This window comes from Cryptomeria japonica, unplaced genomic scaffold (genome assembly GCF_030272615.1).
Source record: "Cryptomeria japonica unplaced genomic scaffold, Sugi_1.0 HiC_scaffold_222, whole genome shotgun sequence".
Lineage (NCBI taxonomy): Eukaryota > Viridiplantae > Streptophyta > Pinopsida > Cupressales > Cupressaceae > Cryptomeria > Cryptomeria japonica.
The window spans coordinates 202,276-212,318 of NW_026729044.1; the positions used below are offsets into that span (position 1 = coordinate 202,276).

At 62.5% G+C, this 10,043-nt stretch overlaps 2 non-coding genes across 2 annotated transcripts; both read right to left on the reverse strand.

Annotated features, from left to right (window-relative positions):
- Positions 1 to 697: 697 nt before the first annotated feature.
- On the reverse strand, positions 698 to 816 carry LOC131868854 (5S ribosomal RNA). The gene has a single exon (XR_009367274.1). It is a non-coding gene; the product is annotated as a 5S ribosomal RNA (ribosomal RNA).
- Positions 817 to 8,621: 7,805 nt separating this feature from the next.
- LOC131868855 (5S ribosomal RNA) lies at positions 8,622 to 8,740 on the reverse strand. Its single transcript, XR_009367275.1, has one exon. It is a non-coding gene; the product is annotated as a 5S ribosomal RNA (ribosomal RNA).
- Between the last annotated feature and the right edge of the window lie 1,303 nt (positions 8,741 to 10,043).

Sequence of the window (10,043 nt, forward strand, 5' to 3'; positions counted from 1 at the left end):
TTGGTGCGCACCAAGGAGCGCTCCGAAGTGCGCTCCAAGGTGCGCGCGAAGTCGAAAGTTGGGTTAATTGTCCGGTTTGCCTCGGGTGCGCACCTTGCGTGCACCTTCGCCAGGGTGGGCGCCTTGGTGCGCACACCTTGGCTGGGCTGCGCACACCTTGGCACCCGCGTTTCCTTCATTTTAAATTTTTTTTTTTTACAATCTCTCAAGTGGGAAATTCTATAATCTCAACTTTTTTTGCCTTTTCAGGAAACTTTTGAATGGAGCGCATCATTGGTGCGCTCCGAAGTGTGCTCCAAAGCTCTCTCCAGCTGCGTGCACCTGCCCCGGCCGCGCACCCGGCCCCGCCCAGCTTCGCTCACCTGTCCCGGGCGTCTGGTGCGGAACCTTAGAGTAAGAAACATCACCGTGCACCTTGGCCAACGTGCGCGACTCGACCGAGCGCGCACTGGCCGAGGTGCACACCGATTTCACCTGGGTGCGCGCGCAGCACCTCGGGCGCACCGGGGTGCGCGCACAACGCCCGGGTTGCACCGTGGCCTGTGTGCTCGGGGCGCCTCGGGTGCGCGCTCGGTGTCGCCCCCGCGCGCGCGGTAGTGCGGGCAGCGCACCCCGGCCCGGCCCGGCCCCGACGAGAACGCAAACGGGCAAAAGGTTTATTCAAATAGCATTGCGACGCCCGGCGAAAAACTAAAAAAGGGTGCAACACCGGGACTTCCCGGGAGGTCACCCATCCCAGTACTACTCCGGCCCAAGCGCGCTTAACTGCGGAGTTCTGATGGGATCCGGTGCACTAACGCTGGTATGATCGCACCCGTTATGAGCTTGTCGCAGTGTGTACTTAGCAAACCGCGACCCACGTGCGAATCCACCCCGGCCACCCACCCCCGTCGAGGTGCACACCCTCCCTCGCGAAGTGCGCCCCGTTCGCCAAGTGTGAGCCCTGCCCGGGTGCGCGCACCTTGCTAGGGCGTCGGGTGTGCACCCGGCCCGGCCTACGTGCGTGCACCTGGAGGGGGCGTCGTGTGCGTGCAGTGTCCCGTCTGCAACGCGGTGCCCACACACCACCTCGGGCGCAACGACCTGCGCTCACATGTGGGCCGAGTGCACCTTGGTGCATGTTCGGGGCGCCTCGGGTGCACGCTCGATCTTGCCCCGGTGCACCAAGGCGCTCGGTTTGCCCCGGGTGCGCACTTGGTGCAAGGTGGGCACCCAAAATAGGGATCAAGCACCAAAACACAAGTTTCGGGATGCAAAATGGGACCCAAGGACCACAAATGCGTTCCAAGACCCATGATGGGTCCACGAGAACAAAAATGTGTTCCGAGACTTAATAAACAAATATTGGGTTTTAGGAGAAGAAACATGCTCTGATGCCCAAAACGAGAATCGACCCCGAAAAGGCCACAGGCCAAAAGTGGGATGCGAGACAAAAAAAAATGGGACCCGAGGACCAAAATTGGGTTCCCAGGTCGAAGACAGGGCAACCGGACAAGAAACGACCTCTAAGGCTCGAAATGAGTCCCGACGACTAAAACTTGACAAGAAGCACCCATCAGGCACCCAACTCGACACCCATGGGATGCCGACCCACCCGGGCTTCCACCTAGCACACCTTGGCACCCACCCACCCTCGCACCCAACCTCGCACCCAACTTAGCACCTTTGAACCCACATTGGCACTCACCCTGACCCTGGCACCTTGGAACCCACATTGGCACTCACCTTGACCCTGGCACCCACCTTTGCACTCACCTTGGGACCCACCCTGGCTCCCACCTCGGCACCCACCCAGACACCCACCTTGGTTCCTTGGCACCCACCTTGGATCCTTGGCACCCACCCCGACACCCACCTTGGCACGCAACTTGGCTACTTGCCACCCACCTTGGCTCCTTGACGCCCACCCCGACAACCACCCCGTGACCTACCCTGGCTAGGGTTGGTGCACACCCACCCTGGTGCCCACCTTGGCACCCACCCTATGACCCACCTTGGCACGCACCTTAGTACCCACCCCGTTACCCACCCTAGGACCCACCCCGTGACCCACCTTGGCCAGGGTGGGTGCCTTGGTGCGCACAACTTGCCTGGGCTGCACACCAGGGCGGGCTCAAGATGGCACCCGCGTTCCGTTTTTTTCACTATCTTTCAAAACGGAAATTTTAAAATCTCATTTTTTTCTTTTTTTTGCCTTTTCTGGAAATTAGTGAAGGCAGCGCATCAAAGGTGCGCAATGCTGGTGCGAACCCGGGAGCGCTCCGATGTGTGCTCCAAGGTGCGGCGTGCACGAAGTCCGAGCCCGGTTTGCCCCGGGTGCGCACCTCGCGTGCACCTTCGCCGGGGTGAGCACCTTGGCTGGGTTGCGCGCCCTGGTGCGTACCAAGGAGCGCTCTGAAGTGTGCTCCAAGGTGCGGCGTGCACGAAGTCGGAGCCCGGTTTGCCCCGGGTGTGCACCTCGGGTGCGCACCTCGCGTGCACCTTCGCTGCGGTGGGCACCTTGGCTGGGTTGCGCGCCTTGGTGGGCACCATGCAGTGCACGAAGTCGGAGCCCGGTTTGCCCCGGGCGCGCACCTCCGCCAGGGTGGGCACCTTGGTGCGCACAACTTGCCTGGGCTGCGCATCAGGAAGGGCTCAAGATGGCACCCGCGTTCCGTTTTTTTCACTATCTTTCAGAACGGAAATTTTAAAATATCGTTTTTTTTTGCCTTTTCTGGAAATTAGTGAAGGCAGCGCATCAAAGGTGCGCAACGCTGGTGCGAACCTGGGAGCGCTCCGATGTGTGCTCCAAGGTGCGGCGTGCACGAAGTCGGAGCCCGGTTTGCCTCGGGTGCGCCCTGGTGGGCACCATGGTGCGCACCAAGGAGCGCTCCGAAGTGTGCTCCAAGGTGCGGCCTGCACGAAGTCGGAGCCCGGTTTGCCCCGGGTGTGCACCTCGGGTGGGCACCTTGGTGCGCATGCCTTGCCTGGGCTGCGCACCAGGGCGGGCTCAAGATGGCACCCGCGTTCCTTTTTTTTCACTATCTTTCAAAACGGAAATTTTAAAATCTCATTTTTTTTTGCCTTTTTCTGGAAATTAGTGAAGGCAGCGCATCAAAGGTGCGCACCTCGCTGCCCACCACGGTGCGCAACGCCGGTGGGCACCCGGGAGTGCTTCGAAGTGTGCTCCAAGGTGCTGCGTGCACGTTGTCGGAGCCCGGTTTGCCCCGGGTGCGCACCTCGCGTGCACCTTCGTCGGGGTGGGCACCTTGGCTTGGTTTGCCCCGGCTGCGCTCCGAAGCGGGGTTATTGGAGCGCCGCCTCTTTTTTTGTCGGAGCGTTTGGTGGGGTTTCTCGCATTGGCTCTTCCGAGGCCCGGTTGCCACCCTGGCGCGCACGAAGTCGGAAGTAGGGTTAATTGCCCGGGTGCGCACCTTTGCCAGGGTGGCACCTTACCTGGGCTGCGCACCAGGGCGGGCTCAAGATGGCACGCGCGTTCCGTTTTTTTCACTATCTTTCAAAACGGAAATTTTAAAATCTCCTTTTTTTTTTGCCTTTTCTGGAAATTAGTGAAGGCAGCGCATCAAAGGTGCGCACCTCGCTGCCCACCTTGGTGTGCTCTGAGGTGCGCACCCGGGAGCGCTACGAAGTGTGCTCCAAGGTGCGGCGTGCACGTTGTCGGAGCCCGGTTTGCCCCGGGTGCGCACCTCGCCTGCACCTTGGCCGGGGTGGGCACCTTGGCTGGGTTTGCCCAGGGTGCGCTCCGAAGCGGGGTTACTGGAGCGCCCCCTCTTTTTTTGTCAGAGAGTTTGGTGGGGTTTCTCGCATTGGCTCTTCCCAGGCCCGGTTGTTGGGTGCGCTCCCACCCTGGCGCGCGCGAAGTTGGAAGTTGGGTTAATTGCCCGGGCGCGCACCTTCGCCAGGGTGGGCACCTTGGTGCGCAAACCTTGGCTGGGCTGCGCACCAGGGCGGGCTCAAGATGGCACCAGCATTCCCTTTTTCTCACTATCTTTCAAAACGGAAATTTTAAAATCTCGTTTTTTTTTTGCCTTTTATGGAAATTAGTGAAGGCATCGCATCAAAGGTGCGCACCTCGCTGCCCACCTTGGTGTGCTCCGAGGTGCCCACCACGGTGCGCAACGCCGGTGCGAACCCGGGAGCGCCCCGATGTGTGCTCCAAGGTGCGGCGTGCACGAAGTCGGACCCCGGTTTGCCCCGGGTGCGCACCTCGCGTGCACCTTGGTGCGCACACCTTGGCTGGGTTGCGCGGCCTGGTGGGCACCATGGTGCGCACCAAGGAGCGCTCCGAAGTGTGCTCCAAGGTGCGGCGTGCACGAAGTCGGAGCCCGGTTTGCCCCGGGTGCGCACCTTCGCCGCGGTGGGCACCATGGCGTGCACGAAGTCGGAGCCCGGTTTGCCCCGGGTGCGCACCTCGCGTGCACCTTCGCCGGGGTGGGCACCTCGGCTGGGTTGCGCGCCCTGGTGCGCACCAAGGAGCGCTCTGAAGTGTGCTCCAAGGTGCGGCGTGCACGAAGTCGGAGCCCGGTTTGCCCCGGGTGTGCACCTCGCGTGCACCTTCGCTGCGGTGGGCACCTTGGCTGGGTTGCGCGCCTTGGTGGGCACCATGCAGTGCACGAAGTCGGAGCCCGGTTTGCCCCGGGCGCGATCCTCCGCCAGGGTGGGCACCTTGGTGCGCACAACTTGCCTGGGCTGCGCACCAGGAAGGGCTCAAGATGGCACCCGCGTTCCGTTTTTTTCACTATCTTTCAGAACGGAAATTTTAAAATATCGTTTTTTTTTGCCTTTTCTGGAAATTAGTGAAGGCAGCGCATCAAAGGTGCGCAACGCTGGTGCGAACCTGGGAGCGCTCCGATGTGTGCTCCAAGGTGCGGCGTGCACGAAGTCGGACCCCGGTTTGCCCCGGGTGCGCACCTCGCGTGCACCTTGGTGCGCACACCTTGGCTGGGTTGCGCGCCCTGGTGGGCACCATGGTGCGCACCAAGGAGCGCTCCGAAGTGTGCTCCAAGGTGCGGCGTGCACGAAGTCGGAGCCCGGTTTGCCCCGGGTGCGCACCTCGCGTGCACCTTCGCCGCGGTGGGCACCATGGCGTGCACGAAGTCGGAGCCCGGTTTGCCCCGGGTGCGCACCTCGCGTGCACCTTCGCCGGGGTGGGCACCTTAGTGTGCAGACCTTGGCTGGGTTGCGCGCCCTGGTGGGCACCATGGTGCGCACCAAGGAGCGCTCCGAAGTGTGCTCCAAGGTGCGGCCTGCACGAAGTCGGAGCCCGGTTTGCCCCGGGTGTGCACCTCGGGTGGGCACCTTGGTGCGCATGCCTTGCCTGGGCTGCGCACCAGGGCGGGCTCAAGATGGCACCCGCGTTCCTTTTTTTTCACTATCTTTCAAAACGGAAATTTTAAAATCTCATTTTTTTTTGCCTTTTTCTGGAAATTAGTGAAGGCAGCGCATCAAAGGTGCGCACCTCGCTGCCCACCACGGTGCGCAACGCCGGTGGGCACCCGGGAGTGCTTCGAAGTGTGCTCCAAGGTGCTGCGTGCACGTTGTCGGAGCCCGGTTTGCCCCGGGTGCGCACCTCGCGTGCACCTTCGTCGGGGTGGGCACCTTGGCTGGGTTTGCCCCGGCTGCGCTCCGAAGCGGGGTTATTGGAGCGCCGCCTCTTTTTTTGTCGGAGCGTTTGGTGGGGTTTCTCGCATTGGCTCTTCCGAGGCCCGGTTGCCACCCTGGCGCGCACGAAGTCGGAAGTAGGGTTAATTGCCCGGGTGCGCACCTTTGCCAGGGTGGGCACCTTACCTGGGCTGCGCACCAGGGCGGGCTCAAGATGGCACGCGCGTTCCGTTTTTTTCACTATCTTTCAAAACGGAAATTTTAAAATCTCCTTTTTTTTTTGCCTTTTCTGGAAATTAGTGAAGGCAGCGCATCAAAGGTGCGCACCTCGCTGCCCACCTTGGTGTGCTCTGAGGTGCGCACCCGGGAGCGCTACGAAGTGTGCTCCAAGGTGCGGCGTGCACGTTGTCGGAGCCCGGTTTGCCCCGGGTGCGCACCTCGCCTGCACCTTGGCCGGGGTGGGCACCTTGGCTGGGTTTGCCCAGGGTGCGCTCCGAAGCGGGGTTACTGGAGCGCCCCCTCTTTTTTTGTCAGAGCGTTTGGTGGGGTTTCTCGCATTGGCTCTTCCCAGGCCCGGTTGTTGGGTGCGCTCCCACCCTGGCGCGCGCGAAGTTGGAAGTTGGGTTAATTGCCCGGGCGCGCACCTTCGCCAGGGTGGGCACCTTGGTGCGCACACCTTGGCTGGGCTGCGCACCAGGGCGGGCTCAAGATGGCACCAGCATTCCCTTTTTCTCACTATCTTTCAAAACGGAAATTTTAAAATCTCGTTTTTTTTTTGCCTTTTATGGAAATTAGTGAAGGCATCGCATCAAAGGTGCGCACCTCGCTGCCCACCTTGGTGTGCTCCGAGGTGCCCACCACGGTGCGCAACGCCGGTGCGAACCCGGGAGCGCCCCGATGTGTGCTCCAAGGTGCGGCGTGCACGAAGTCGGACCCCGGTTTGCCCCGGGTGCGCACCTCGCGTGCACCTTGGTGCGCACACCTTGGCTGGGTTGCGCGGCCTGGTGGGCACCATGGTGCGCACCAAGGAGCGCTCCGAAGTGTGCTCCAAGGTGCGGCGTGCACGAAGTCGGAGCCCGGTTTGCCCCGGGTACGCACCTCGCGTGCACCTTCGCCGGGGTGGGCACCTCGGCTGGGTTGCGCGCCCTGGTGCGCACCAAGGAGCGCTCCGAAGTGTGCTCCAAGGTGCGGCGTGCACGAAGTCGGAGCCCGGTTTGCCCCGGGTGCGCACCTTCGCCGCGGTGCGCACCATGGCGTGCACGAAGTCGGAGCCCGGTTTGCCCCGGGTGCGCACCTCGCGTGCACCTTCGGCGGGGTTGCGCGCCCTGGTGGGCACCATGGTGCGCACCAAGGAGCGCTCCGAAGTGTGCTCCAAGGTGCGGCGTGCACGAAGTCGGAGCCCGGTTTGCCCCGGGTGCGCACCTCGCGTGCACCTTCGGCGGGGTTGCGCGCCCTGGTGGGCACCATGGTGCGCACCAAGGAGCGCTCCGAAGTGTGCTCCAAGGTGCGGCGTGCACGAAGTCGGAGCCCGGTTTGCCCCGGGTGCGCACCTCGCGTGCACCTTCGCCGCGGTGGGCACCATGGCGTGCACGAAGTCGGAGCCCGGTTTGCCCCGGGTGCGCACCTCGCGTGCACCTTCGCCGGGGTGGGCACCTCGGCTGGGTTGCGCGCCCTGGTGCGCACCAAGGAGCGCTCCGAAGTGTGCTCCAAGGTGCGGCGTGCACGAAGTCGGAGCCCGGTTTGCCCCGGGTGCGCACCTCGCGTGCACCTTCGCCAGGGTGGGCACCTCGGTGCGCACACCTTCTCAATGTTTTCTTGCCTTTTCTGGAAATTGGTGAAGGCAGCGCATCAAAGGTGCGCACCTCGGTGTGCTCCGAGGTGCGAACCCGAGAGCGCTCCGAGGTGCCCACGAAGTCGAAAGTCGGGTTAATTGCATTGTTTTCCCCGGGTGCGCTCCGAGGTGCGCAACATCGGCGCGCACCAAGGAGGGCTCCGAAGTGTGCTCCAAGGTGCGCACGATGGCGTGCACCTCTGGTGCGCACGATTCGGAGCTCGGTTTGACCGGGGTGCGCACACCTTGGCTGGGTTGCGCACCTTTTGTGCGCTCCAAGGTGCGCACGAAGTCGGAGCTCGGTTTGCCCCGGGTGCGCACCTTCGCCAGGGTGCGCACCTTGATGCGCACGCCTTGGCTGGGCTGCGCACCTTGGTGGGCGCCATGGTGCGCACCTTTCGTGCGCTCCAAGGTGCGCACGAAGTCGGAGCTCGGTTTGCCCCGGGTGCGCACCTTGGTGGGCGCCATGGTGCACTCCGAGGTGCCCAAGATTGGTGCGCACCAAGGAGCGCTCCGAAGTGCGCTCCAAGGTGCGCGCGAAGTCGAAAGTTGGGTTAATTGTCCGGTTTGCCTCGGGTGCGCACCTTGCGTGCACCTTCGCCAGGGTGGGCGCCTTGGTGCGCACACCTTGGCTGGGCTGCGCACACCTTGGCACCCGCGTTTCCTTCATTTTAAATTTTTTTTTTTTACAATCTCTCAAGTGGGAAATTCTATAATCTCAACTTTTTTTGCCTTTTCAGGAAACTTTTGAATGGAGCGCATCATTGGTGCGCTCCGAAGTGTGCTCCAAAGCTCTCTCCAGCTGCGTGCACCTGCCCCGGCCGCGCACCCGGCCCCGCCCAGCTTCGCTCACCTGTCCCGGGCGTCTGGTGCGGAACCTTAGAGTAAGAAACATCACCGTGCACCTTGGCCAACGTGCGCGACTCGACCGAGCGCGCACTGGCCGAGGTGCACACCGATTTCACCTGGGTGCGCGCGCAGCACCTCGGGCGCACCGGGGTGCGCGCACAACGCCCGGGTTGCACCGTGGCCTGTGTGCTCGGGGCGCCTCGGGTGCGCGCTCGGTGTCGCCCCCCGCGCGCGCGGTAGTGCGGGCAGCGCACCCCGGCCCGGCCCGGCCCCGACGAGAACGCAAACGGGCAAAAGGTTTATTCAAATAGCATTGCGACGCCCGGCGAAAAACTAAAAAAGGGTGCAACACCGGGACTTCCCGGGAGGTCACCCATCCCAGTACTACTCCGGCCCAAGCGCGCTTAACTGCGGAGTTCTGATGGGATCCGGTGCACTAACGCTGGTATGATCGCACCCGTTATGAGCTTGTCGCAGTGTGTACTTAGCAAACCGCGACCCACGTGCGAATCCACCCCGGCCACCCACCCCCGTCGAGGTGCACACCCTCCCTCGCGAAGTGCGCCCCGTTCGCCAAGTGTGAGCCCTGCCCGGGTGCGCGCACCTTGCTAGGGCGTCGGGTGTGCACCCGGCCCGGCCTACGTGCGTGCACCTGGAGGGGGCGTCGTGTGCGTGCAGTGTCCCGTCTGCAACGCGGTGCCCACACACCACCTCGGGCGCAACGACCTGCGCTCACATGTGGGCCGAGTGCACCTTGGTGCATGTTCGGGGCGCCTCGGGTGCACGCTCGATCTTGCCCCGGTGCACCAAGGCGCTCGGTTTGCCCCGGGTGCGCACTTGGTGCAAGGTGGGCACCCAAAATAGGGATCAAGCACCAAAACACAAGTTTCGGGATGCAAAATGGGACCCAAGGACCACAAATGCGTTCCAAGACCCATGATGGGTCCACGAGAACAAAAATGTGTTCCGAGACTTAATAAACAAATATTGGGTTTTAGGAGAAGAAACATGCTCTGATGCCCAAAACGAGAATCGACCCCGAAAAGGCCACAGGCCAAAAGTGGGATGCGAGACAAAAAAAAATGGGACCCGAGGACCAAAATTGGGTTCCCAGGTCGAAGACAGGGCAACCGGACAAGAAACGACCTCTAAGGCTCGAAATGAGTCCCGACGACTAAAACTTGACAAGAAGCACCCATCAGGCACCCAACTCGACACCCATGGGATGCCGACCCACCCGGGCTTCCACCTAGCACACCTTGGCACCCACCCACCCTCGCACCCAACCTCGCACCCAACTTAGCACCTTTGAACCCACATTGGCACTCACCCTGACCCTGGCACCTTGGAACCCACATTGGCACTCACCTTGACCCTGGCACCCACCTTTGCACTCACCTTGGGACCCACCCTGGCTCCCACCTCGGCACCCACCCAGACACCCACCTTGGTTCCTTGGCACCCACCTTGGATCCTTGGCACCCACCCCGACACCCACCTTGGCACGCAACTTGGCTACTTGCCACCCACCTTGGCTCCTTGACGCCCACCCCGACAACCACCCCGTGACCTACCCTGGCTAGGGTTGGTGCACACCCACCCTGGTGCCCACCTTGGCACCCACCCTATGACCCACCTTGGCACGCACCTTAGTACCCACCCCGTTACCCACCCTAGGACCCACCCCGTGACCCACCTTGGCCAGGGTGGGTGCCTTGGTGCGCACAACTTGCCTGGGCTGCACACCAGGGCGGGCTCAAGA